This window comes from Pinus tabuliformis, chromosome Q, assembly GCF_031772625.1.
Source record: "Pinus tabuliformis cultivar Carrire ecotype Pingquan chromosome Q, CPIR1, whole genome shotgun sequence".
Lineage (NCBI taxonomy): Eukaryota > Viridiplantae > Streptophyta > Pinopsida > Pinales > Pinaceae > Pinus > Pinus tabuliformis.
The window spans coordinates 757,001,678-757,029,547 of NC_142296.1; the positions used below are offsets into that span (position 1 = coordinate 757,001,678).

Below are 27,870 nucleotides of genomic sequence, written 5' to 3' on the forward strand. Positions count from 1 at the left end.
TCACACAATATATCGTTTGAGGAGCCGACCATTGACTGGCTCGCCAGGATAGTCTTCGCCATTCAGCTCTTGCAAAAGGAAAGCATTCTGGCCCCAATGTGCAGCAATCTTGTACATTCCTTCCCAAAGATTTTCGAATTTGCCATGGTTACCTTTCTCTTCATTTCTTGCATCCCATTTCAGTACTATGCCTCCAATTTCAAACCTATCCGCTTTTGCTTTCTGGTCATATATCCTCTTAATTCTTTCCTGCACCTTGGAAGTGTTCGGAAATACCTCCTCTCTAGTTTGCTGCAAATGTATCATTTGATTGATCCTCCACTGCAAACCATCGTCCTCGCTGCCAGCTTCTTGCAACACTTTAACCACCAGGATTGCCAAAGAGGTTGGGAAGATTGTGTCCACACTGTACACAAGCTCAAAAGGAGACATGCTGATAGATTTCTTTTGACTTACCCTGTCTGCCCAAAGTGCATTGACCAGCTTTTTGTGCCAACTCTTCTTGTTAGTTTCCAGCAGCTTTTTGATGATGTTGACAAGAGATTTGTTTGAGGATTCCACCAATCCATTGCCTTGTGGGTAATAGGCAGTTGAATGCCCCCAAATTGATTTGATACTTATTATAAAAGTCAATCATTCTTTTCGATTTAAAGGCTATTGCATTGTCAGTGATCAACTTATTTGGACACCCAAAATGAGACAAAAGGTTGTTTTCAAGAAATGAGATAATTACGAAATCGGTGGCCTGCCTTGTAAGAATTGCCTCAATCCATTTGGTGAAATAAAATCGTCGTTGTGAGGATCCACTTATGTTGTGCTGAAGAAGAAGGAAGAATCTCACCAATAAAATCCAAGCCCCACTGTTGAAATGGAGCGCTTACATCAATGGGCATGAGTGGTAAAGGCTGTAACTTCTGCTTACTTTGAAAAATTTGACATTCGTGACAGTTGGCCACTGTTTTGTACACATCAACAAATAGACTTGGCCAATAATACCCTGCTCTCAAGATTTTATTGGCTGTTGTCTTCTAGAAAAGATGGCCTCCGCAATCTCCTTTGTGAAAATCTTGCATCACTTGTTTTGCCTCTTCTTCTACTAAACAATTCAGCAGAACACCACCGGGATCTTTCCAATAAAGTGCACCATTCATGATACAAAATTTTGCAGCTTTCAATTTTAGTGTCCTACTTTTGTTCTTAGCCATTCCGGGAGGTGATGACAGATTTTGAAGTACATAAACAATGTCCGAATACCAAGGAGAAAGGAGGAAAATTTCTGATACCTGAGTGGGCAGATTTTCTTCATCTTCCTCAAACATAGCAGCAATTAGATTAATGTCCAAGGCGTGCAGATTTGACTCAGCCATTAGTTTTGCCAGCCCCTGTCCTTTAATGAGCTTCGTCGGTTTGATTTCCACATCATATTCCAACAAGGCAGCGATCCATTTGCCTCTCCTTCCCTCCAAATTTGTTTTCATTAGGACATCTTTGATAGCAGCATTAGGAACATAAGCAAGGATGTGAGAATGAAAAATATAAACCCGAAAATATTTCAATGCTTTTACCAATGCAAGGGCCTGTTTTTCAATAATATTATACTTCAATGCCGCATCCCTTATGGTTCTGTTGAATAATGCAATTGGTTTCTCAAGTTGGTCTCTTTTTTGCATCAAGACCACTGCCATAGTATGATCCGAAGCAAAGGAAAATAAAATAAAATCCTAAGTATAGTCCGGGCTAATCAAAACTGGAGCTGAAGAAAGAGCTAATTTCACCAAATTAAAAGACTTAACTACTTCCTCAGTCCACCTTATTGCACTATCCTTTCTCAGCATGTTTGTGATTTCTCTTAAGTGTTTTGCAAGATTGGGCACAAAGCGACGTAAGAAATTGATCTTACCATTGAAGGATTGGATTTCTTTCTTACTTCGTGGGAAATCGATCTTTTGAATGGCCTCCACCCGAGCTGGATCGATGCGGATACCCTCCTTTGAGATAATATGCTCTAGAAGCTTGCCTTCATCCATGGCAAACAAGCTTTTCTTTGGATTGAGCGAGATGCCATACTTCCTACACCGCTGAAAAACGATCTTCAAATGATAGAGGTGCTCTTCATCTATATTAGAGAAAACTATTAAGTCATCAAGATAAACAACTAGAAAAACATCTTTTTCATTGGCATATGTTATATCCATCACCCGCTGAAAGGTTGCACCAACACTTTTCAATCCAAATGGCATCTTTGCATAATGAAAAGTTCCCCACGGAGTGGTGAACGCTGTTTTGTCACAATCATCCTCATGGACCATAATTTGGTTATAACCTGAATAACCATCGAGTAGTGACATCCGAGATGCTCCAACTACTCGCTGAAGTATGTGATCCATCTTGGGCGATGGATAGTTGTCTTTCAAGGAAACTTTGTTCAGATTTCTAAAATCAATGCATAACCGGATCTCATCTGTTTTCTTGCGGACGGGCACCAAGTTTGAAATCCAATCTGAAAATCTTATGGGGACTATGATACCAGCTTTATACAACCTATTCACTTCCTTTTCAATTGAGGGCAGCAGCTTTGGATTTATTCTTCTTAGATTTTGACGAAAAGGCTTTTGATTTGGCTTGATCGGGAACACATGCTGGATTATGCTTGTGTCATAAGCCTTCAAATCTGAATAATCCCAAGCGAATACATCAATAAAAGAGGACAAAAAACTGATATACTTTGCTTTTACCTATAGGGGCAATTCTTTTGATAATTTCACCATCTTGGGATTTTCAACTGATCCAATGTTCACGTCCTCAACTCCTTTTTCGGTTGGCAGCAAGGTCAGTTTTTTAGCCACATCGTCCTAATCGAAGAGCTCCTCTAAAGATATTAGACCTTTAGGAATGATGGACTTTGAGCTGCAAAACTTCCATCTGATTGACTTCTATATTCTCATCACCATCATCATACTCCATATCGATAGAAATGTCCTTGAATTTACCTTTATTTTGCAGAAATTCATTGATCTCATCATCATCTTGGAACACTTGCCAATACCGTTGATTGTCGGGGACAGCTGGGCGATGTTTCATGTGAATCTCAAACTTATTGTTTGAATTCATAGGAATCTTCAAATTTCTTGCTACTGTTGCAAGTGAATCTGCAATGACATTCTGAGCACGGGGCACACAAGTTATAGTATAATCAGAAAATACTTTAAGATATCCAACACTGCATTACAGTAGGCCCGCATTCGAGGATGTCTAGCTTGGTACTCACCTTTCACTTGCTTGATAACTAACTCAAAGTCACCATACACTGAAATCCTCTTAGCATTTAATTTTCTAAGAACTTTCAAACCAGCAATCAAAGATTCATATTCAACCTCATTGTTTGAACAGTCAAAAGCTAATTTATAAGACCAGACCCTTACATTGCTTGGCACTTTGTTCGGAGCGAAAATAGGGCTGCGTATCCAAATACCAATTCTAGCACCTTCCCTTCCTACCGCGCCATCAAAATCCATGCTCCATAGACCTGTTTCATCCTCTTCCAAATGCTGAAATTCTTTTTCTTTTCCTTGTTGTCCATCATTTTGTTGTTGTTGTCGGATTGCTGATTGCTCAGCGGTACCATCAAGTCTTTGTCGTTCTTGTCTCAAGACTTCTCTGAAATTTTTAGTAATCTCAAGAATGTCTTCTACTTCCACTAGTTGACTATTTACATCATTAAAACTATCTAAATACAAAACAAATGACTCTAGATCAGTATGTACATAGTTGATCGGATGATTTACCGGTTTCTCCTTGCTAGTGATCATGTACTTCATTTTCTGCGCCCAATATAATTTCCTCATCTGACTAAACACGGGAATCGTAGCATAGGAGAAGTCAAGTTGCATTGTCCCTTTAATATTTTCTCCCCAAGATCTGGAAAGAAGTATGCCAAATCTAGGAGGTATATCCGCCACCACCACATCCATCAAAACATTTTTAGCCGGACTCTGATCCAAACTGACCACCAAATCCTTGATAAGCCCAATGCACCTTACTCTATCGGAATCGAAAGAGTAAAGGTCATGGTATTTCCTAGTGATATCCAATCCCAATTTCTCCATGATGGCTTTCGGCATGAGATTATGAGAAGCTCTAGAATCAAACATAGTATTATGTAAAACAAAATCATGCACCCTAAGACTAATATAGAAAGGAGCAACATCACTATCTTGGGACTGACCTTCCAACGCTGGCCCAAATATCAGCTTGTGACTATCATCGTCCACATTTACCATGTCTGATGATGGATCTAAACTCAAAATTTTAGACACCTGACTTTTATAATTGATGTTCTTCATCAACTCGGTCAAAGGAATGGATATTTTCAACTTAGCAATTTCATTTTCTAAGTTAAAGACTGAAACTTTTTCTACCTCTCTTGCTGGAAAATCCTTCCTTTCCGTTTTCTCCTTTGACACATTTGGCTAATTTGGTCTTTCACTTGCTGATGTTGTTTTTCTGGTGCTAGGATCAGCTCTCTCTTTTCCCTTTTTCTGCACATTAGGAGGATCATTCTTTGACGCTGCTACCTCCTTCCTTTTCTGAATTGGATTTACAGGCACATCTCTATTCCAAAGTGAATATTGCCGCTTATAAGCTAACAAAGCATTCATGTATCCTCTTTGGTAATCATTAGACTCTTCTGCAAGCACTGTCTCATTTGCCAAAATAAAATTTTCATCCCTTTATTCAGCTGGATTATTGGAGTACTCCTCATCTTCAGTGATGTAAATTGGCATGTCATCAGACGTAAAGAAATGATTTTCTTCTCCAATCACATTCTCCTCCTCTTCTGATTCTAGACCAAGTACAACATTCTGTTGTAGAGGTGTCTGCACTTGCTGCTGCACTGCTTGATCTTGGGCTTGCTGCTCTCTTTGTTTGATCCTATATTAGGGCTGTTGGCCATGGAAGTTAGGATTTCTGATTGGTGGTTCAGATTTGTCAAGCTTCATCCTATCAAGCATCTGCTCCACCTTTCGAAGCACTTGATCTAACGAGGAAGATTCTTCTTTTATTGTGACTTTCTTTTCAGCTCTTGCTCTAGCTCTCTTAGCCAGCATATTTGCTTCAACGCTGACCGCAATCTTCTGCACGTCTTCCAAAGTTTCCGATCTCTCTCTCTTAATTGATAAGCCATATCAGTATCAAAACCGTCCAGAAGCTTAATCAAGGCAAGCCCCATGGGTGGCTTTATATGATCTGGGATTGCATTGTAAACTGAATTGAATCTAATACAGTAATCTTGAACAGACTCACCAGCATTCCACTTGATGTGCTCATACTCGGAAAGGATTTGAAGGGGATTTTTCTTCACTTCCCAGTAGTCTAAGAATTGTCTTTGTAGATTGGCCAATGTAGTGATGCTTGCAGCCGACAAGGCCCTGAACAATTTCCTTACTTCACCACCAAATGTTTGTACAAAGAGTCTCATGGTTACATTTTCTGCATCAATCTCATGGAGATCGATGAAATCCATCATTCTGTCCAAATGTTGCTGAGCTGTAACACTATGAGGGGTGCCATCAAACAAAGGAGTTTTGCTTTGATAATCGGCGGGCATATCATCCAAATTTTGAGGCAGTGCAAGAGGTGCAAAACGAGCAGCCATTGCTCTTGGCGGATTTACAATCGGTCTTGGGGATGTTGGGGGAGTGGGTGGAGTTGATGTATGAGGGGTATGAGGAGGTGTATGCAGAGGGGAATCAATCTTGGATATTTTAGGAGTAGAAGTAGTATATGGAGGTGATATTACCGAAGATTTTTTATCAAAAACAGTAGGTTGCACAGGAATAGTAGGAATGAAAGGAGGTTTGGTAGGAATTCTTGAACTAGATGCAATTGCAGATGACCCAAGGGTTGCAGAAGTAGTGTTAAGAAATCAACAATATTAGAAGCCACAATTGTAGTCTGGAGCTGGTTCAAAATATAATAATCAATAGATTTAATGGCCCTTTCAGTTTCAAGATTTCCAACAAACTCAGGATTTAAGGTAGTTGAAGCAACAAAACTTTCAGATTTGATTTCAAACAAAGACAACTCAAACTGCTCATCAAATTCAAGATCCTCAAAATACTCAAAACCAACAGGACACGATTGAGCTTTGAACACGGGAATGATATAACTTCCTTGGTGAAGGATTCTTGGAATAAGATTGGGATTTTCATATACAGGAGGAGGATCAGGATCCGGATTTGCTCTGGTATGTCTTCTGGAAGCCAGTGTGTTATTATTTCCAAGAAATCAAATGGACATTAACAACTTCTTCAGCCTATCAATTCCTAAACTTATCATCCAAAGCTTAGAATTCTTAGATGTATTGGGGTGATCTGTAAGTTAGATACTCTGTTTATAAGACTAGACCAGAGATTGACTGAAGTACCGTTTATCTACTTGCGGTAATGCAAAGAAAAAGCGTTTCGAAGGATACCTGGCTAATCTTCAGGCTCCGTCTGTAGTTTATAAAATGAATAATACCAACAAGCAAATAATTTATTCCCCAGTGGATTCGCCACTATGTTAGTGCCTAGATTTACCTCAGGCTAAAAAGGTAGGATCTAGGACCAACATCAAACCACACTCAGCCTGGTAGCTAGCCCTACCAGGTCAAGAGAGGGCTCTCTCCGAGTCAATCTCAGCAAGTAATGAACAATGAGGGCTTGAGATGACTGAAATATCTTCTGATCTTAGGCTAGGTATGAGTGAAATAGGGTTTTATTTGATAAAATGATGATTTTGTTGGCTCAGAGGGAAAGGCACATTTTGGGCTGCGGGGATTGAGGCTCAGTACTGCAGAGATCTCAATGGGGCAAGGTAGGCAATCGTTTTGGCACTTAAATTTGAGTGAAATGGAAGGAATAGTCAGGTGAGGTGTTGAAGAGGTCAAGAGAAATCATGAATCCTCCCCAAACAGCTGAAAACATCAAATAACTAAAGCAAACTTCAAGTAGAGCACTGCACTTTCAACGAATTCTACTTACACTCTTGTTTGTTTAGTTCAGAAGAAATAAGATAGATAATGGCATGCATTCACATAAACAAAATCACAATTACAAAGAGAAGCAATATACCAAGACAAATTTCCACATGAATCCCAAAGAGTGTTGCAAATCCTGGTCTCAATTCCTTAGCCAAAATGCTGAAAATGAATGTACAATGAAGCTCAAGGCTTTCTCAAGAGTCCAACCATGCTAATGATTGAAAAGAAACATAATATAGACAAACATAGCTCATCCTTGCCTCTAGGGGTCCCACTCACCTGTTTAGGAGCTGATCCAACTGATTCTAAACTGAGAACTAGAAACTAGGCAACATAACAGCGTGCCTATAGAAACAAGGGAACTGATTCATTCAGTTTCAAACAACATTTAAACTGATGAATCTACCCATACAAGTGAAAATCTAACATATTTACATCATGATTCATCATTTTTCATCAAATTACATCATAAATTTTCCATTAGGAAAGTGAAAAAGTCAAACTAGGCAAAACTAGGCGAAAAACAAAGCAAAACTTGGTCAAACTAGCAATTTTTCCTCTATGCGCCGTGCTTGATTCTCTATGCGTTGTGACTTTTTGGACCCACTTTTGGATGTCTTCTAAATGTCCAAATGAGCTCCAGGTGTGTTTTTTGGAAAGGTCTGCCTGTCTACTTTCCAACCCAAGTGGCATTTTTCAATTTGGCCTCCATTTGCCCCTCCAAAAGTCCATTCTCCCAACACTGCTTCCTGTGTGTCAAAATAGGGGCAGTGGGGTCATTTTTTGAGTGTTTTTGACCTTTTTGAGGGCTCAAAAGCTTCCCAAACTTCTTGGCCATAGGTAAGCAAGTGTAATTTTGCATGACAAATCCAAAAATACTGAGTTTTTGTGATTTGGAGGCCCCTAGAAAAAGCGAGCGCCACGTGGCGCGACGCATAGAGCAAAAAAACCTATTTTTTGTGCCAAAAATTTGCAAAATGAAAACGTTGCTCCAAATTTGGGTTGAGTCTTCTCTATCAAACATGGTGTTGAGCCAAGGAAGCCTCAACTAATATCTGAAGTCCTTCATCCTCTTTTTGCCTCCTTGATGCTCTCTTTAACTTTTCTTTCAAACTCCTGATTTTCGCTTAGCACACCAAGTTCCAGGACACATAATGGTATGACAGGTTTCTAAGCATATTATTTTCATTGATGGCCTTCTCCAGCTTCCTCTACAAGTGGATATTGAATCTTTCAAGCCATGACTCCCTGTCGGCATTGATTTCTTGCTCCAATGAACTGAACTCAACCCTCCTCCTTTGGGCAGCTTGTCGATTCTCTCGAATGTTTTGCAACTCCATAATCACCTGCTGGTCCTTAAGCTGCTTGTTCCTTTTCTCTAGGTACTGTATAGTCCATTGGGCTCTATCCAAGTTGGTAGACAAGGCACCAATGTCCACCTGCTGCTCCTTAATGATTTCTTTAAGATTTGCGCCCATATCGGTATCATCACCCTCAATGAGGATGAAATCAGTCTCCCGCTCACCTGATGGTCCTTCCTCCTATAGTGGCCTCTTGCCTCGGTCCTGAACCTACTGTGCTGATGATGGAAGCGAGGCCCCTTCCACCCCGGGTAGAGATAACACTCGCTTTGTTGCTGCAAACAACCGTCTAGTGCCCTTCTTATAGGTGATGAACACTAGCGCACTAGCAGTCTCATGCCCAGCCTCTGAAGGTAGCTGTGAAGCCTTGAAAAACTCATGGGAGATGAAGTCATCCCAAGTGATGCCCTGTAAACCAAGCTAATGAACGACCACAATTTTGATAAGTGAAAAATGATAAATACTGTTGAACTGCTATTGAGGGGTCTTGTGCTGCACAAGAGTGGTCATCTTCTCTATGTTTCAGCATATGAAGTAAGGAATGTTCATCATCCATACCCAAGTAAAATGCATCAGCAGCCTGATGTGATAAGCATACAAGCGGGAGAACTGGCCCTCACAGCTGAAATAATTCATGATGAGTTTCATTAGAGTAGCATATTAATCTTTGAGGTACTGAAAATCAAAAACTCTCTTGAGATGTCTCAAAAAGCCGAGCTTGATATATGGTTCATAATGCTTCCGGTCAATTTTCTGCCTCTTGTTCCATGGCTCTCCAATGTTAGGCATGCCGATTGCTAATGAAATGGATTCTGGTGTTAATGTGAAAGTGACACCAGCAAGAGTGGCTTGATCACCATGTAAATGCAACACAAATAAGTGGGCCAACTCATGATGAAACTGAATGCTAGCAACCTTCTCACAAAATTCATAACATGACTAATGTTGGAAACAAAAGATGGCAAGAGGGCAGGCCTGTAATTCGGCAAGAGTGGTTGGTTCTTCTCTAACGTTTTTGTCACCTTTATGAGGCCTCCTAGGCACATGTCCCTCTGTGGGTGAGTCACTTTGGGTCTCCTCTTAATAATCATATGAAGGATCAGATGCCATGGCTGCTGGTAGATAGACTGTCTTGGAAAAGTAGGTGCTGATATGTCAAACTATCTTGAACTGCCTTTGATGATGTGTTTGACCTCTTCCACCAAGGGAAAATAGTGAAATGAGGGACTGTAAGGGAAGGGAATAATTGTGGGGGATTAGGGACTATTGGGATAGATTTAGTTAGGGAAATATGGGATGTTTTGGGAGTTTATGTATAGGACTAGGGTTTGGGATTTTACACTTGGGATTTTGGGAAAGGGAACTTGGGATAGGGGATTAGTGAATTTAAGGGGTAAGGGAACTTAGGGAATAATGAAATCAATGGGAAAAATGGGATAAGGGAGTGATGGAGGAATGATGCAAAATAGTTAATCAAAACCCTAGGCAGCGAGTTTCTTTGAGGAATTTCAAATGGTAGGGTTTGATTGTTTTTTTAAACACTCACCATTCATCAATCACCATAACATAAACACCAACTTGGATAATCAACAGAGGTGGAGCTCTACCTACTTCGAACAAGACAAATTCAGGTGTTTTTGGCGATTGGAGGATGTTTTGGCAATTTTCAGGCCCTCTAGTTGTGTGCGCCGCGCATCTAGCCCAATGCGTTGCGCCTCCTGCCTAGTGTGCCGCACCGGAAACTGTTAAGTTATGGTATGTTCTATGCTTATAACAGTTTACTTCTTTTTCTTATTATATTCCACCGATTAGAAATCACATGTACATAAAGTAAAGTGCAGATAGAACATTAAACGATCGACAGAAAACAAGCCAAGACAAGAGACACAAGATGTGGCGGATAGCCAGGGACAAACCCCACAATGTGTGGGGAAACCCTTTGATCAAATCCTCTTTTATCTTCAATAATTCAGCAGAGAGAAATAGTACAATAAATCTGATTCATATCAGCAGTAGCAAACCCTAGATCAGTAGCATCAGCATTAGCGGCTTCATTATCAAACTAGGGCAGACCATCTCTCACAAACCGACAGTCGGATTGACTTCATTCCACCACCAAAACTTTTGGCTTCTAGAGGAGGTTCAGATGAACCTACAACGCAGTTTATATGAGGAGATCTTCTAGGCCACGCAAGTCAATCTTTACTTCTGCAGTTGCAGCTTCAGTTTCAGCAGTTTCCGGCTTCAAACTAGGGCAGTTGATATCTTGCAAACCGTTCGTCGGATTGACTTCATTCCACCACCAAAAGTTGCGGCTTTCAAAAAAGGTTCAGATGAACCTACAGTGCAGTTCCAAAGAGGAGATCTTCTAGGCCACACAAGTCAATCTTTACTTCTGCAGTTGCAGCTTCAGTTTCAGCAGTTTCCGGCTTCAAACTAGGGCAGTCGATATCTTGCAAACCATTCGTCGGATTGACTTCATTCCAACACCAAAAGTTGAGGCTTTCAAAGGAGGTTCAGATGAACCTACAGCACAGTTTAGATGAGGAAATCTTCTAGGCCACGCAAGTCAATCTTTACTTCTGCAGTTGCAGCTTCAATTTCAACAGTTTCCGGCTTCAAACTAGGGCAGTCGATATCTTGCAAACCGTTCGTTGGATTGACTTCATTCCACCACCAAAGTCAGTCTCAGAGTATGTACCACTGGTCCCAGACCAGTCTCAACCAACTCGAAGTCAACGTCATAGTGAGTACAACTCCACTGGTCCTAGACCAGTATCATCCTCCACTGACTCAAAGTCAGTCTCAGAGTGTGTACCACTGGTTCCAGACCAGTCTCAGCCAACCCGAAGTCAGCTTCATAGTAGGTACAACTCCTACCACTGGTCCAAGACTAGTATCATTGATCCCAGATCAATGGAGGTCATCCTAGTGTAGGGAGTACGGTAGTTACAACGATGCGTCCATCGGTACTAATATGGTCCCTAACTTCATTTCCCTGCTCATTGATCAGATGAGAGGTACTTCCCATGAGTCCCAGACTGCATGGGTAGGATGCCTCGACAGGAGAACTAATCAATCCTGTCCTCATAGGAGAACACATCAATCCTGCTACAATTGCCATGGAGAACACATCAATCCAGGCCTCACAGGAGAACACATCAATCCTGCTACAATTGCCATGGAGAACACATCAATCCAGGCCGCCATGGAGAACACATCAATCCAGGCCTCACAGGAGAACACATCAATCCTGCTACAATCGCCATGGAGAACACATCAATCCAGGCCTCACAGGAGAACTAATCATCCTGCTACACAGGAGAGCGAATCATCCTGTTCCACAAGAGAGCGAATCATCTTGTCCCACAAGAGAGCGAATCATCTTGTTCCAGTGTGCACCACCAGGGGAGGGTGAGTCACCCTTTGGTCGTATGTTGCTCCAGTAATAACCGCAAGCCCTCAGAGCTCCTAGAGCTCAATGTATGCAACATGCAGGACCCTTGTACAAGGGTTTCTTACCGACTCCAAGTCGTTTGGGAAAATCACAGATTAGATCTTTCCTCGGGGCTTTGACAAGGTGTATCAACCTGTACATCATCTTAATGCGATGGAGCCTCCTTACTCATCAACTTACCATATCTAAGATGATGTCTATCTACTGGAGGAATCGACGAATACAGGATTCCTCAATAATCGAATCCCACCTCTGGTTGTTATAGAGAATCACAGTGGTATCCAATGTAAATCCAAACAGCTCAATGAAGAGCTTTCGCAACCAGACTACCTCACACGAGGTTATGCTAGCAACAATATATCCTGCTTCGGCGGTGCTCAAAGCCACCAACTTCTGCTTCCTGCTCATCCAGGATATCGAAGCAGATCCCAAGGTGAAACAGCACCCGGAAGTGCTCTTACGGTCCACCACACTGCCTGCCCAATCAACATCAGTATATCCAAGTAGTTTCACATCTCCGGCAGTGTATCTTAATCCATGAGAGATTGTGTGCTGAAGACATCTCAGAAGATTCCTGGCATCAATCCAGTGAGGCTCAACCAAATATGAGCTCACAATGCTAATTTCAAAAAATATGTTCGGACAGAGGTTCACCAAGAACATCAATGCGAATGAGTTTATGAAACTCAGAGGCATTTCCCAAATCTGGTCTGACATCACTACCATATAACTTCTAAAAGTTAAGATCCTCGAGGTAGTCACAGGCTTGCAGTCCATCATACCAAATCTTTCCAATATCTTTACCACATATTTCCCTTGAGATAGGAAAATTTCCCTTGGCTTCTGCCATACTTCAAGTCCTAGGAGGTAGTGCATCAGTCCTAGGTATTTCAATTCAAATTCAGAGGCCAGCTCCCTCTTACATTTGTGAATGAGAGGGTCTGCACCTATTAGAAAGAGGTCATCCACATACAATACCAGTATGAGAGGCTTGTCATCTTCAACCTTAAAGTAAAGGTTAGGATCGGCTTCACTCCTAGTGAATCCCAGCTTCATCAAGTAGCTATCGATCCTCTCATACCATGCTCGGGGTGCTTGCTTCAGCCCATAGAGAGCTTTCTTCAACCTGCATACATGAGATTTTCGATCATAAATCTCAAATCCTTCGGGTTGCTCCACGTAGACCTCTTCTTTGATCGAGCCATGCAAGAACGCAATCTTGACATCCATCTGATGTAGGTTCCATCCTTGTGAAGCGGCAAGGGCTATGATCGAGCGGATGGTCGTATATCTGGCAACAGGTGCAAATATCTCATCATAGTCTATACCTTCCTTTTGGGAGAAACCTCGAGCAACAAAACGAGCCTTATACTTTTCCGTGCTTCCATCTGCTGCATGCTTTATCTTGTAAAGCCATTTTGAAGTAACAATTGTCTTGTCCAGGGTCTAGGAACTACTTCCCAGACATCATTCTCCATAATAGACTCACATTCTATGGTCATAGTATCCTTCCATACTTGATGCTTGACGGCATCTGAGAATGACGAAGGCTCATTTTGTATGACCATGCTCATGATGGTTAGGTATCCTTGATACCTATTAAGTTTCTTACTTTGACGGAAGGTTCCTCAGGGTGCAACATGTCCTTTAGCATCATCAAGTATCCCCTAAGCCATGAAGGCCTCTTCCTAGAAGAGGAAGGCTCATGTGGATGAGAATCTATCAGATCCATGGGTTCTTCTACATCAGGCATTGATTCATCATCCTTTTCTTTCGGTTCCCTGGTGTTGGCTTCTTGAGAGCTCCTCAAAGTCGAAAGATTGTTCACCTTGTGGTGAATTTTTCTTTAGGAGTCTTGGAACCCAATGCTTGATGAGGGCATCAATTTTGTACATATACGACGGTGATTGTAGTTTCAGCCCATAGAAACTTCAGAAGTCTTTGATCATGTAGCATGGCCCAGACAGCTTCCATCATCGTGCGGTTCTTCCTTCCCACCACACCATTCTTCTCAGGAGTATGTGGTGTAGTAGTCTCCCTCTTAATGCCAACCTCCGATATGCCTGAGTGAACCAATTGTAATATATCAGAGGTCTTGCTTTGGGTTGAGGGGAATGGTCCCCTTTTGAGCTTTCCTTCAACACATCCTGGACATACACCTTCATTCTCTATTCAGAATTCGGGCATCCCTATCACCATTTGTCTTACACCGAGTATAGCTTTATAATGAAGGGGGGAAAACCTCTAATGCTAAAGTTCCGACTGAAGAGACACCTAGCTAACTTCCATCGACCTGATATAATGAATCAACACTAAACCCAAGAGTAAAGGCATCTTTAACATTATTTTTCCATATACATACCTTGCCATCGCTGAAGGTTACCTTGTAGCCTTTGTCTTCCATTCCCGAGATGGACACTAGGTTCTTTTTGAGGTCAGGTGCATTTAATACATCCTGGAATTTCTGGCCTTCTTGAATGCTTGTCCTCTTTCTTGATTCCCAGCTCTCCTCTTACCTTTGCTGTTGAATTTGTCATTCCTTTGATTTCCATCAGAGGGATTTTGATCATCGTCCTAGAGTGAGTCCTTTCTATCAGGGCACTCCCTTGCATAGTGACTTGCTTTATCGCAAATGTAACATCGTCATTTTCTTCTAGCCTTAGGTCCAGCCTTTCCTTTTGATTTAGTCCCGGAATTATTTCTTTTCTTTGCATGAAAAGAAAAGGCAGCAGGAGGACCTTTAGGCATGGGCATTTCTTACACTTCTTCCCTTGTTTCTTCTTGAATGCATCTAGCCATTAATTCCTCGAAACCAAGAATTACATTATAGTTCAGAAGAGTAGTCCTGAACACATACCATTCAGATGGTAATCCTCCGAGAGTTGTGAGTGCCATTTCTCTGTCAGTAATGGTTTCCCCAATAGATAGGAGATCGTTCTTGATCTCGGTGATTCTTAAGAAGTATGCTTGCATACTTTCATCTTTACCCTTCTTGATTTCCCTCAACTTATTTCTAAGAAACAAAACTTGATTTGCATCATTAACTTTAAATAAACTCACCAGTCTGTCGTAGATTTACTTGGAGGTGTCTAGATCAGAGATGTAGGCCACCAAGCGCTTGTTGATAGAGTCCTGGATGATCTTCTTTGTTTCGACTTCTCCATTTTTCCATTTGTTTTAGGCAGCAGCAGATGCATTTGATGAAGGCTCAACAATATTGCCTCTTACATGGTCCAGCACTCCTTGATCTTCAAGGGTTAGATCGATAGACATCTTCCATCCGTGATAGTCAGCTTTCTCACGGAGCTTGTCTTCGGCAGGAAAGAGTGTTGAGGACCCCATAGTTCTTTTAGGATAGCCTTGCCAATCTTCTCTTCAATGATTGCTCTTGCTATTGCTCGGGCTTTGTCTTCACCTCAGCTCTGATACCATGTTAAGTTATGGTATGTTCTATGCTTATAACAATTTACTTCTTTTTCTTATTATATTCCACCGATTAGCAATCACATGTACATAAAGTAAAGTGCAGATAGAACATTAAACGATCGACAGAAAACAAGCCAAGACAAGAGACACAAGATGTGGCGGCTAGCCAGGGAAAAACCCCACAATGTTTGGGGAAACCCTTTGATCAAATATTCTTTTATCTTCAATAATTAAGCAGAGAGAAATAGTACAATAAATCTGATTCATATCAGCAGTAGCAAACCCTAGATCAGTAGTATCAGCATTAGCGGCTTCATTATCAAACTAGGGCAGACCATATCTCACAAACCGACAGTCGGATTGAATTCATTCCACCACCAAAAGTTTCGGCTTCCAGAGGAGGTTCAGATGAACCTACAGCGCAGTTCAGATGAAGAGATATTCTAGGCCACGCAAGTCAATCTTTACTTCTGCAGTTGCAGCTTCAGTTTCAGCAGTTTCCGGCTTCAAACTAGGGCAGTCGATATCTTGCAAACCGTTTGTCGGATTGACTTCATTCCACCACCAAAAGTTGTGGCTTTCAAAGGAGGTTCAGATGAACCTATAGCGTAGTTCCAAAGAGGAGATATTCTAGGCCACACAAGTCAATATTTACTTCTGCAGTTGCAGCTTCAGTTTCAGCAGTTTCCGGCTTCAAACTAGGGCAGTCGATATCTTGCAAACCGTTCGTTGGATTGACTTCATTCCACCACCAAAAGTTGCGGCTTTCAGAGGAGGTTCAGATGAACCTACAGTGCAGTTTAGATGAGGAAATATTCTAGGCCACGCAATTCAATCTTTACTTCTGCAGTTGCAGCTTCAATTTCAGCAGTTTCCGGCTTCAAACTAGGGCAGTCGATATCTTGCAAACCGTTCGTTGGATTGAATTCATTCCACCACCAAAAGTTGCGGCTTTCAGAGGAGGTTCAGATGAACCTACAGTTCAGTTCCAAAGAGGAGATATTCTAGGCCACGCAAGTCAATATTTACTTCTGCAGTTGCAGCTTCAGTTTCAGCAGTTTCCGGCTTCAAACTAGGGCAGTCGATATCTTGCAAACCGTTCGTCGGATTGACTTCATTCCACCACCAAAATTTGCGGCTTTCAAAGGTGGTTCAGATGAACCTACAGTGCAGTTCCAAAGATGATATCTTCTAGGCCACGAAAGTCAATCTTTACTTCTGCAATTGCAGCTTCAAATTCAACAGCTTCCAGCTTCACATGTGAGAGAGAGAGAGAGACCCATTTCAGCGCAGTAGAGAAGAGACTCATATCTGCACAGTAGAGAGAGAGAGATGTGATGATATGAGTGAGTCCAAATGAGGAAAAGTCCTCTTATATTTATACACAACATTGGTGGGTGAATAGATGCGACTGTTGGGCTTCTGAGCCTACATGAGTTGTAGGTCGACTTGATAATAATTCCATAAACAAAATAAATTCATATCTCCATGAATACTTATCGAAATCGGATGATCTTTATATCAATCCTACACCTCTCGATGAGAGCAATCTAATAAAAATATTATCAGCCATGAATAAGATGACCCACATGAAGTTTTTCCCTGGTTGCCAATTTTAACACTCCCTCTCAACCATGGAGAACTTCATCTGCAATCTGTCTATCGGTCATTACTATTCATCCATCAAATGCACTGCCCTGTATAGCCTGACCATTGCCCTGATCTGCTCTATTCTGCCTTTTCTTCTTTGTCTTGTTCTGCCCTGCACTGATCTGTACTGTTTTGCTCTGTTCTGCTCTGCTCTTGCATTGTTCTATTCTGCTCTGCTTTTGTCCGAATTATGAAGAAGAAGAAATGATCGAGGATGTATCATACTGACTCAAAGTCAGTCTCAGAGTATGTACCACTGGTCCCAGACCAGTCTCAACCAACCCGAAGTCAGCGTCATAGTGAGTACAGCTCCACTGGTCCTAGACCAGTATCATCCTCCACTGACTCAAAGTCAGTCTCAGAGTGCGTACCACTGGTCCCAGACCAGTCTCAGCCGACCCGAAGTCAGCTTCATAGTAGGTACCACTCCTACCACTGGTCCAAGACTAGTATCATTGATCCCATATCAATGGAGGTCATCCTAGCATAGGGAGTACGGTAGTTACAATGATGCGTCCATCGATACTAATATGGTCCCTAACTTCATTTCCCTGCTCATTGATCAGATGAGAGGTACTTCCCATGAGTCCCAAACTGCATGGGTAGGATGCCTCGACAGAGAACTAATCAATCCTGTCCTCACAGGAGAACACTTCAATCCTGCTACAATTGCCATGGAGAACACATCAATCCAGGCCTCACAGGAGAACACATCAATCCTGCTACAATTTCCAAGGAGAACACATCAATCCAGGCCGCCATGGAGAACACATCAATCCAGGCCTCACAGGAGAACACATCAATCCTGCTACAATCGCCATGGAGAACACATCAATCCAGGCCTCACAGGAGAACTAATCATCCTGCTACACAGGAGAGCGAATCATCCTGTTCCACAAGAGAGTGAATCATCTTGTCCCACAAGAGAGCGAATCATCTTGTTCCAGTGTGCACCACCAGGGGAGGGTGAGTCACCCTTTGGTCGTATGTTGCTCCAGTAATAACCGCAATCCCTCAGAGCTCCCAGAGCTCAATGTATGCAACATGCATGACCCTTGTACAAGGGTTTCTTACCGACTCCAAGTCGTTTGGGAAAATCACAGATTAGATCTTTCCTCGGGGCTTTGACAAGGTGTATCAACCTGTACATCATCTTAATGCGATGGAGCCTCCTTGCTCATCAACTTACCATATCCAAGATGATGTCTATCTACTGGAGCAATCGACGAATACAGGATTCCTCAATAATCGAATCCCACCTCTGGTTGTTATAGAGAATCACAGTGGTATCCAATGTAAATCCAAACAGCTCACTGAAGAGCTTTCGCAACTAGACTAACTCACACGAGGTTATGCTAGCAACAATATATCCTGCTTCGGCGGTGCTCAAAGCCACCAACTTCTGCTTCCTGCTCATCCAGGATATCGAAGCATATCCCAAGGTGAAACAGCACCCGGAAGTGCTCTTACGGTCCACCACACTGCCTGCCCAATCAAATCAGTATATCCAAGTAGTTTCACATCTCCAGTAGTGTATCTTAATCCATGAGAGATTGTGTCCTGAAGACATCTCAGAAGATTCCTAGCGTCAATCCAGTGAGGCTCAACCAAATATGAGCTCACAATGCTAACTGCAAAAAATATGTTCGGACAGAGGTTCACCAAGAACATCAATGCGAATGAGTTTATGAAACTCAGAGCCATTTCCCAAATCTAGTCTGACATCACTACCATATAACTTCTAAAAGTTAAGATCCTCGAGGTAGTCACAGGCTTGCAGTCCATCATACCAAATCTTTCCAATATCTTTACCACATATTTCCCTTGAGATAGGAAAATTTCCCTTGGCTTCTGCCATACTTCAAGTCCTAGGAAGTAGTGCATCAGTCCTAGGTCTTTCATTTGAAATTCAGAGGCCAGCTCCCTCTTACATTTGTGAATGAGAGGGTCTGCGCCTGTTAGAAAGAGGTCATCCACATACAATACCAGTATGAGAGGCTTGTCATCTTCAACCTTAAAGTAAAGGTTAGGATCGGCTTCACTCCTAGTGAATCCCAGCTTCATCAAGTAGCTATCGATCCTCTCATACCATGCTCGGGGTGCTTGCTTCAGCCCATAGAGAGCTTTCTTCAACCTGCATACATGAGATTTTCGATCATAAATCTCAAATCCTTCGGGTTGCTCCACGTAGACCTCTTATTTGATCGAGCCATGCAAGAACGTAGTCTTGACATCTATCTGATGTAGGTTCCATCCTTGTGAAGCAGCAAGGGCTATGATCGAGCGGATGGTCGTATATCTGGCAACAGGTGCAAATATCTCATCATAGTCTATACCTTCCTTTTGGGAGAAACCTCGAGCAACAAAACGAGCCTTATACTTTTCCGTGCTTCCATCTGCTGCATGCTTTATCTTGTAAAGCCATTTTGAAGTAACAATTGTCTTGTCCAGGGTCTGGGAACTACTTCCCAGACATCATTCTCCATAATAGACTCATATTCTACGATCATAGAATCCTTCCATACTTGATGCTTGACGACATCTGAGAATGACGAAGGCTCATTTTGTATGATCATGCTCATGATGGTCAGGTATCCTTGATACCTATTAAGTTTCTTACTTTGACGGAAGGTTCCTCAGGGTGCAGCATGTCCTTTAGCATCATCAAGTATCCCCCTAAGCCATGAAGGCCTCTTCCTAGAAGAAGAAGGCTCATGTGGATGAGAATCTATCAGATCCATGGGTTCTTCTACATCAGACATTGATTCATCATCCTTTTCTTTCGGTTCCCTGGTGTTGGCTTCTTGAGAGCTCCTCAAAGTCGAAAGATTGTTCACCTTGCGGTGAACTTTTCTTTAGGAGTCTTGGAACCCAATGCTTGATGAGGGCATCAATTTTGTACATATACGACGGTGATTGTAGTTTCAGCCCATAGAAACATCAGAAGTCTTTGATCATGTAGCATGGCCCAGACAGCTTCCATCATCGTGCAGTTCTTCCTTCCCACCACACCATTCTGCTCAGGAGTATGTGGTGTAGTAGTCTCCCTCTTAATGCCAACCTCAGGTATGCCTGAGTGAACCAATTGTAATATATCAAAGGTCTTGCTTTGGCTTGAGGGGAATGGTCCCCTTTTGAGCTTTCCTTCAGCACATCCTGGACATACACCTTCATTCTCTATTCAGAATTCGGGCATCCCTATCACCATTTGTCTTACACCGAGTATAGCTTTATAATGAAGGGGGGAAAACCTCTAATGCTAAAGTTCGGACTGAAGAGACACCTAGCAGACTTCCATCGACCTGATATAATGAATCAACACTAAACCCAAGAGTAAAGGCATCTTTAACATTATTTTTCCATATACATACCTTGTCATCGTTGAAGGTTACCTTGTAGCCTTTGTCTTCCATTCCCGAGCTGGACACTAGGTTCTTTTTGAGGTCAGGTGCATTTAATACATCCTGGAATTTCTGGCCTTCTTGAATGCTTGTCCTCTTCCTTGATTCCCAGCTCTCCTCTTACCTTCGTTGTTGAATTTGTCATTCCTTTGATTGCCATCAGAGGGATTTTGATCATCGTCCTAGAGTGAGTCCTTTCTATCAGGGCACTCCCTTGCATAGTGAATTGCTTTATCACAAATGTAACATCGTCATTTTCTTCTAGCCTTAGGTCCAGCCTTTCCTTTTGATTTAGTCCCGGAATGATTTCTTTTCTTTGCATGAAAAGAAAAGGCAGCAGGAGGACCTTTAGGCATGGGCATTTCTTACACTTCTTCCCTTGTTTCTTCTTGAATGCATCTAGCCATTAATTCCTCGAAACCAGGAATTACATTATAGTTCAGAAGAGTAGTCCTGAACACATACCATTCAGATGGTAATCCTCTGAGAGTTGTGAGTGCCATTTCTCTGTCATTAATGGTTTCCCCAATAGATATGAGATCGTTCTTGATCTCGGTGATTCTTAAGAAGTATGCTTGCATACTTTCATCTTTACCCTTCTTGATTTCCCTCAACTTATTTCTAAGAAACAAAACTTGATTTGCATCATTAACTTTAAATAAACTCACCAGTCTGTCGTAGATTTCCTTGGAGGTGTCTAGATCAGAGATGTAGGCCACCAAGCGCTTGTTGATGGTGTCCCGGATGATCTTCTTTGTTTTGACTTCTCCATTTTTCCATTTGTTCCAGGCAGCAGCAGATGCATTTGATGAAGGCTCAACAATATTGCCTCTTACATGGTCCAGCACTCCTTGATCTTCAAGGGTTAGATCGATAGACATCTTCCATCTGTGATAGTCAGCTTTCTCACGGAGCTTGTCTTCGACAGGAAAGAGTGTTGAGGACCCCATAGTTCTTTTAGGATAACCTTGCCAATCTTCTCTTCAATGATTGCTCTTGCTCTTGCTCGGGCTTTGTCTTCACCTCAGCTCTGATACCATGTTAAGTTATGGTATGTTCTGTGCTTATAACAATTTACTTCTTTTTCTTATTATATTCCACCGATTAGCAATCACATGTACATAAAGTAAAGTGCAGATAGAACATTAAACGATCGACAGAAAACTAGCCAAGACAAGAGACACAAGATGTGGCGGCTAGCCAGGGGCAAACACCACAATGTGTGGGGAAACCCTTTGATCAAATCTTTTTTTATCTTCAATAATTCAGCAGAGAGAAATAGTACAATAAATCTGATTCATATCAGCAGTAGCAAACCCTAGATCAGTAGCATCAGCATTAGCGGCTTCATTATCAAACTAAGGCAGACCATATCTCACAAACCGACAGTCGGATTGACTTCATTCCACCACCAAAAGTTTCGGCTTCTGGAGGAGGTTCAGATGAACCTACAGCACAGTTCAGATGAGGAGATCTTCTAGGCCACGCAAGTCAATCTTTACTTCTGCAGTTGCAGCTTCAGTTTCAGCAGTTTCCGACTTCAAACTAGGGCAGTCGATATCTTGCAAACCGTTCGTTGGATTGACTTCATTCCACCACCAAAAGTTGCGGCTTTCAAAGGAGGTTCAGATGAACCTACAGTGTAGTTCCAAAGAGGAGATCTTCTAGGCCATGCAAGTCAATCTTTACTTCTGCAGTTACAGCTTCAGTTTCAGCAGTTTCCGGCTTCAAACTAGGGCAGTCGATATCTTGCAAACCGTTCGTCGGATTGACTTCATTCCACCACCAAAAGTTGCAGCTTTCAAAGGAGGTTCATATGAACCTATAGTGCAGTTTAGATGAGGAAATATTCTAGGCCACGCAAGTCAATCTTTACTTCTACCGTTGCGGCTTCAATTTCAGCAGTTTCCGGCTTCAAACTAGGGCAGTCGATATCTTGCAAACCGTTCGTCAGATTGACTTCATTCCACCACCAAAAGTTGTGGCTTTCAGAGGAGGTTCAGATGAACCTACAGCGCATTTCCAAAGAGGAGATCTTCTAGGCCATGCAAGTCAATCTTTACTTCTGCAGTTGCAGCTTCAGTTTCAGCAGTTTCCAGCTTCAAACTAGGGCAGTCGATATCTTGCAAACCGTTCGTCGGATTGACTTCATTCCACCACCAAAAGTTGCAGCTTTCAAAGGAGGTTCAGATGAACCTACATCGCAGTTCCAAAGAGGAGATCTTCTAGGCCCCGTAAGTCAATCTTTACTTCTGCAGTTGCAGCTTCAAATTCAACAGCTTCCAGCTTCACATGTGAGAGAGAGAGAGACCCATTTCAGCGTAGTAGAGAAGAGACTCATATCTGCGCAGTAGAGAGAGAGAGATGTGATGAGATGAGTGAGTCCAAATGAGGAAAAGTCCTCTTATATTTATACACAACATTGGTGGGTGAATTGATGCGACTGTTGGGCTTCTGATCCTACATGAGTTGTAGGTCGACTTGATAATAATTCCATAATCAAAATAAATTCATATCTCCATGAATACTTATCGGAATCGGATGATCTTTATATCAATCCTACACCTCTCGAGGAGAGGAATCTAATAAAAATATTATCAGCCATGAATAAGATGACCCACATGAAGTTTTTCCCTGGTTGCCAATTTTATCAGCAACTTACAGTGATTTTCACCCAAACTTCACACTCACTCACCAAAATCATTTTGCCTTGCTTCTCTTTGCTCTTGGAGTACAAATGAACTTCAAACATTTGGAGAAATTATTTATATATGGAGCCTTTAAATTTTATTTTTGCCAAACCCACTTTCATAATGTTTTGCAAATGACTTTATTTCAAACTCTGTTTTTGGACTTTTTCACTTCTTTTTGGGTTTTGTGATGAACTAAATGACATGAGCTTTACTTGTTTTGTAGGTGATGGAGCTTCGAGGCCTAAGGAAGGAAACCAGGATTACAGATGAAGGAATTTACAATGAGGAAAACAAAATTTTCATGATTTTTGAACACTTGGTGATGAAATTTATTGATGTTAAAACCTCCTCATGGCCTGTTGGTAATTATTGTACACTTTAAAACATTTTTTGATGAAACCCTAATGAAAACCTAGACCTAATTGACAATGAAACCCTAAAGAAAACCTTTGCAATTTAAGAAGACTGTATATGTTTTTTTTTAAATGAACAAACATGAGCCAGCAGGTAGATAACATGAGGGAAACTAGAGGAATGCCACTACCGTCAAATGATCTATGTGCCTAATGGAATGCAGATGACTGGGCGGGACACCTAATATGAAATGCAATAAGAGAATTTGATCTCTGACGGAGGGATGAAAATACCAACTCTAACAGGTGCAAACCTGGATTCATCTTCATTGATCAAAAAATAGTAGTTTCATCACAAAAACTGTCTGCAAGAAGAAGCTCGAAAATGTGCTAATACAAGGCTGCACTAAAGTGCGAAAATAGACTATCAAATGGCTAAACTACTAAGGCTTGAAGCATTCCTACTTATGTAAACGAGGAATCCCAACAATCCTCCTTAACTTTAGGAGCTTGGCTGCCCAAAACTACAGTTAAGAGCCACTTCACTAGACCTGCTCGGCTACCCCTTGAAATCATCTTTGGTGGGCTATTGAAGTCCGAGCTGATGGTGGAGAACTCAAGGAAGGGGTATTTAGTGTAGGAGACACCCCTCCTATAAATCCTCAGCCTTGTTTCTTCAAATTTGGTTGCCAGTCTGCTCATAAATGCCTGATCTTGATCCAAAAATGTCCAAAATTCTGCAATAAGCACGTATTAGACTTTGTGGTAAAGTGAGTATTCCCATTCACTCAATTAACATAAATTCATTCAAAAGCATGCGTAAAACTATGGAGAATGGTGGATTAAATGAGAATAATAGGCAAAATGAGCCCCTATAGTTACCCATTTTCAGGGCTCATCATCACCCCCTGCTGAATGTGTTGCTTATCCTCTCAGCAACTAATCCAGTTCATCATCTTTGATTGCTTTGACTACCTCTCTGACATCCCAGGCCTCTGAAGTGATGTCCTCTTATCTATCATGAAAACCTGCCTTTCTGTCTACTTCCTCCCATTGTCTTTGTTCCTCTTCTTCCTTGACCCCTTCTAACAACCCTAGCAGTAGTGGAGGGTTGAACTTAAGGCCAATCCAATTGGCTTTCAAGTTCTTCATTGATTGTTTGTATAGGGGCACTCTTCTCATAGCCTCCCTCATTCTGGTTGGGGAGTGGTACTCTCTTATTTTCAGACTATGGGACATTGTATTCCATCTCCTTGTGCAAGCATGAATGCAATTATCACCAAACCGTCTTTCCATATCTTCTAAGTGAGCAATGGCCTGAGCTTTCCTTTCAACATAGTCAGGTGTAATGTGAGGGTTGTTTGCAAGGTGCCGATGGGAATATATAAGAGTTGAGGGATCTTCTAGTTCTGCCCTTATCATGAGTGGCTCACTTAGTTCCCTGGTCATAATCTTTTGAATCTCTACTGCCCTCTTTTCCTCATGGCTTAACCAAGAAGCCATGGCCATGAGTTGCAGATCTCCTAATGCAGTGGTTGGGTCCCATAGATTCATGTTAGGAAGTGCCAAGTTGTGTAAATAGAATTCTGCTAACTTGTCCTTGTCTTCAACTGAGCTACTATCACACAAATGAATAAAATGATTGTAATTCTGGAATAGGATGGTGCCCCTTTGGGCCAATGTGTTAATTTGAAATTGCAACCATTGGTCTTTAAGATATAATGCATAGGATTTAGCAGGTTGCCTACATTGTAAGGCTTCTATTGCCTAGTTGGCCATGCAGGCCATTTGGGCTTCTTTTTCTTGCAACTGCTATTTTAAAACATGTACTTCTTTTGCTGCCAGAGACTCCTTTTCTTGCAGCAGTTTTGTTAGCATGTCAACATCATCTTGTAGCTCTCCCTCTTTCTACTATTTCTCGGTTGTTTCCTTGTCTGCTGGAAGACCTTCTTGCTACTGCTGCCCTCCCAAAATGGACAGCCTATCTGTTAAACACACATGGACAGCAAGAGAGATATGAAAGATAAAACATGCAATACAATTTTATTAACAAATGGTTTACATTTATAGTACATGTAGTGACCGTTGGGTTTCACATCCCAAGGTCTCTTGGACTACTTAGTCTATTCAGCTTCCACACTAACCCATTTAGGATTAGGTGTCCAACATTCCCCCCTTAATCCGAAGGGTTATGTATGAGTCCAAGAAGAGAGCTGTAATACAAAATGTGCAAAAAATGCATGGCAGCACTAGGCTGAATGTGCTCTATGAAATGTTGGTATAAAGGGCAGTGGTTTAAGGATGACCACCAACACTGGAACGCTTAGTGCAGTTCCCGGAACTCTTCCAAAATTGGCAAGAAGTTGGAGTCTTCTGCTAGAGGAAGTGCTCCTATTGTTTTGAAGAGGGAAACCTTCAACCAATAAAGGGAGGTCTCACCCCACATAAAAGGGAGAACTTCAACCTGAAAAGGGAAGTCTCAACGTGTGATGGTTTAAGTATTACCAACAACTCTGGAATGCTTAATGCAATTCCTGGAACTCTTCCAAAACTGGCAAGAAGTTGGAGTCTTCTGGTAGAGGAAGTGTTCTCAATTTTGTTCCCGAAATTCTTCCAAAGCTGGCAAGAAGCTGAAGTCTTCTGTTAGAGGAAGTGTCCCAGATTGTCAACTGAAGGCATGTTCATGGGCATCTTTGTCTCTGGCTACAACTATGAAACTGGTGTGGCAGGTTGTGGCTCAGGCTCGCTTGATGTGGCTTTGAAGCTTGTAGATGACCATCATTTCCCCCCCTGTCAGATACAAGGTGAGATGATGGAGAAAACTCAAATGCAAGACTGTTCAATACTCTAGAACAAGTTCTGACATGTGATTGGAATATCTTCTTGGTCGTTGATGCCCATTGCCAAGAAGCGATCCATCCAAGATGAATCTTTGTTCTTGCAGGACGTTTGTTTCTAAAGCATCTGTGTGAAGAATGACTGGTTTTATGACAGTGCTTACATGGATGAAGATCAAAACAATGATCTTTCAGATGGCCAACTCGGTCACAGTGTTGGCATTTTACAATCTGTGGTTGTTGTTGTTGCTGTGGAAGAGGAGTAGAATCTGGAACAGCTGGAGGTGAACTGTCATGAGGAGCAGGTGAACTATCATGAATGAATCCAGCACTCTGAAACTGAATGGGCTTTGAGTAGTCTGGAATATGAAAGGACAAGTCCTTGTCATATCCAAGACCAGTTATGTGCTTGTTGTGGACAAGCTGTTCCCAAGGTCTGATGATGGGCTTGGGAAGTGCAGACTGAATTTCTGCATCTGCATGTACAATTGCTGCTTTATTGGGCACTGGATCTGAATGAACTTGAACAATATTGACTTGCTGTTTATGGGAGTCTGTTTCATTGTTCTGAACAGAAACATGTTCAGAATGACTCTTCTGTTTTAGTTCTTCTTGCTGTAGCTGAGATTCAAGCTGCAAAAAATCGATCTTTTCCTATGCATTTTGTAGACATGTCTGAATTTCAGAGAGAAAGCCTTTGCTGATTTGTAATGTGTCATCAACAGTAGATTGTATAAGAGTTTTCATGAACTCTAATACTTCAGTAATTGTAGTCATTTTTTCATATCCTCCCAATAATGATATGTTTTGGTTAGATTCTTCTTCAATTTCTTCGGACTTTTTTGATTGCTTTCTTGAAGAATCTATGTTTGTCGCCAATTTCTCATAGCCTCCCATAAATGATATTTTTTGGTTAGGCTCTTCTTCAATTTCCTCCTTAGGTTTGTCAGGGTATTGACATAACACTCTTAAAACAGAATCTGCGGATTTCTTAGATTTTGAAGAAATGTTACTATTTTTCTTATCATTTCCTGGATTTTCTTTTGAAACAGTAGACTCAGCCTGTATTCACCTAAAGAGAGCAACAATGTCACCTTCAACAGATGAGTTAGATGATTTATTCATATCTGGATTGGATCCATCATTAAGAGATGACATTGGAGATCTCCTCGCATATGTAGATGATGATCTCAGAGAAAGGCGATGATCTCTTTTACTGTGGTTTACATTATCAGTTTCTCTAGTAACATTCTCTAAATCAAAATTATTCTACACCTTTTCAGCATCATTGTTCTCCTGCTTTCTGTTCCGAATACGCCCTCCTTCCTTTTTAACTGCAGAAATTGGAATTGGGGATTGTCTATTGAAATTAGAGGGCATTCTCCTTGGGAAGGAACTGTTGCTTAATGCCATGTGTTCCACATGTGATGAGGAAAAATCAGTTGCTCTCCTCCTGTTTCCTGATGAATGAGATGCTCCAAAAGAAAACATTTGACTCCCATCTGCAAGCTCTTTAATAGTGGTGATGTCGCGCTCTGTTTTGCACATGGCTCTCGCTCCACTTAAACCTATTGGAAAATCCCCTCGAAGACCATTGTTAGCTTGACCTGGGCCCAATCTTGGGTGACCACTGCGGTAACAGGGTATGAAAATTGACAGCGTTGTCAT

At 41.7% G+C, this 27,870-nt stretch overlaps 1 pseudogene; it reads right to left on the reverse strand.

Annotated features, from left to right (window-relative positions):
- On the reverse strand, positions 1-27,870 carry LOC149221714 (uncharacterized; annotated as a pseudogene).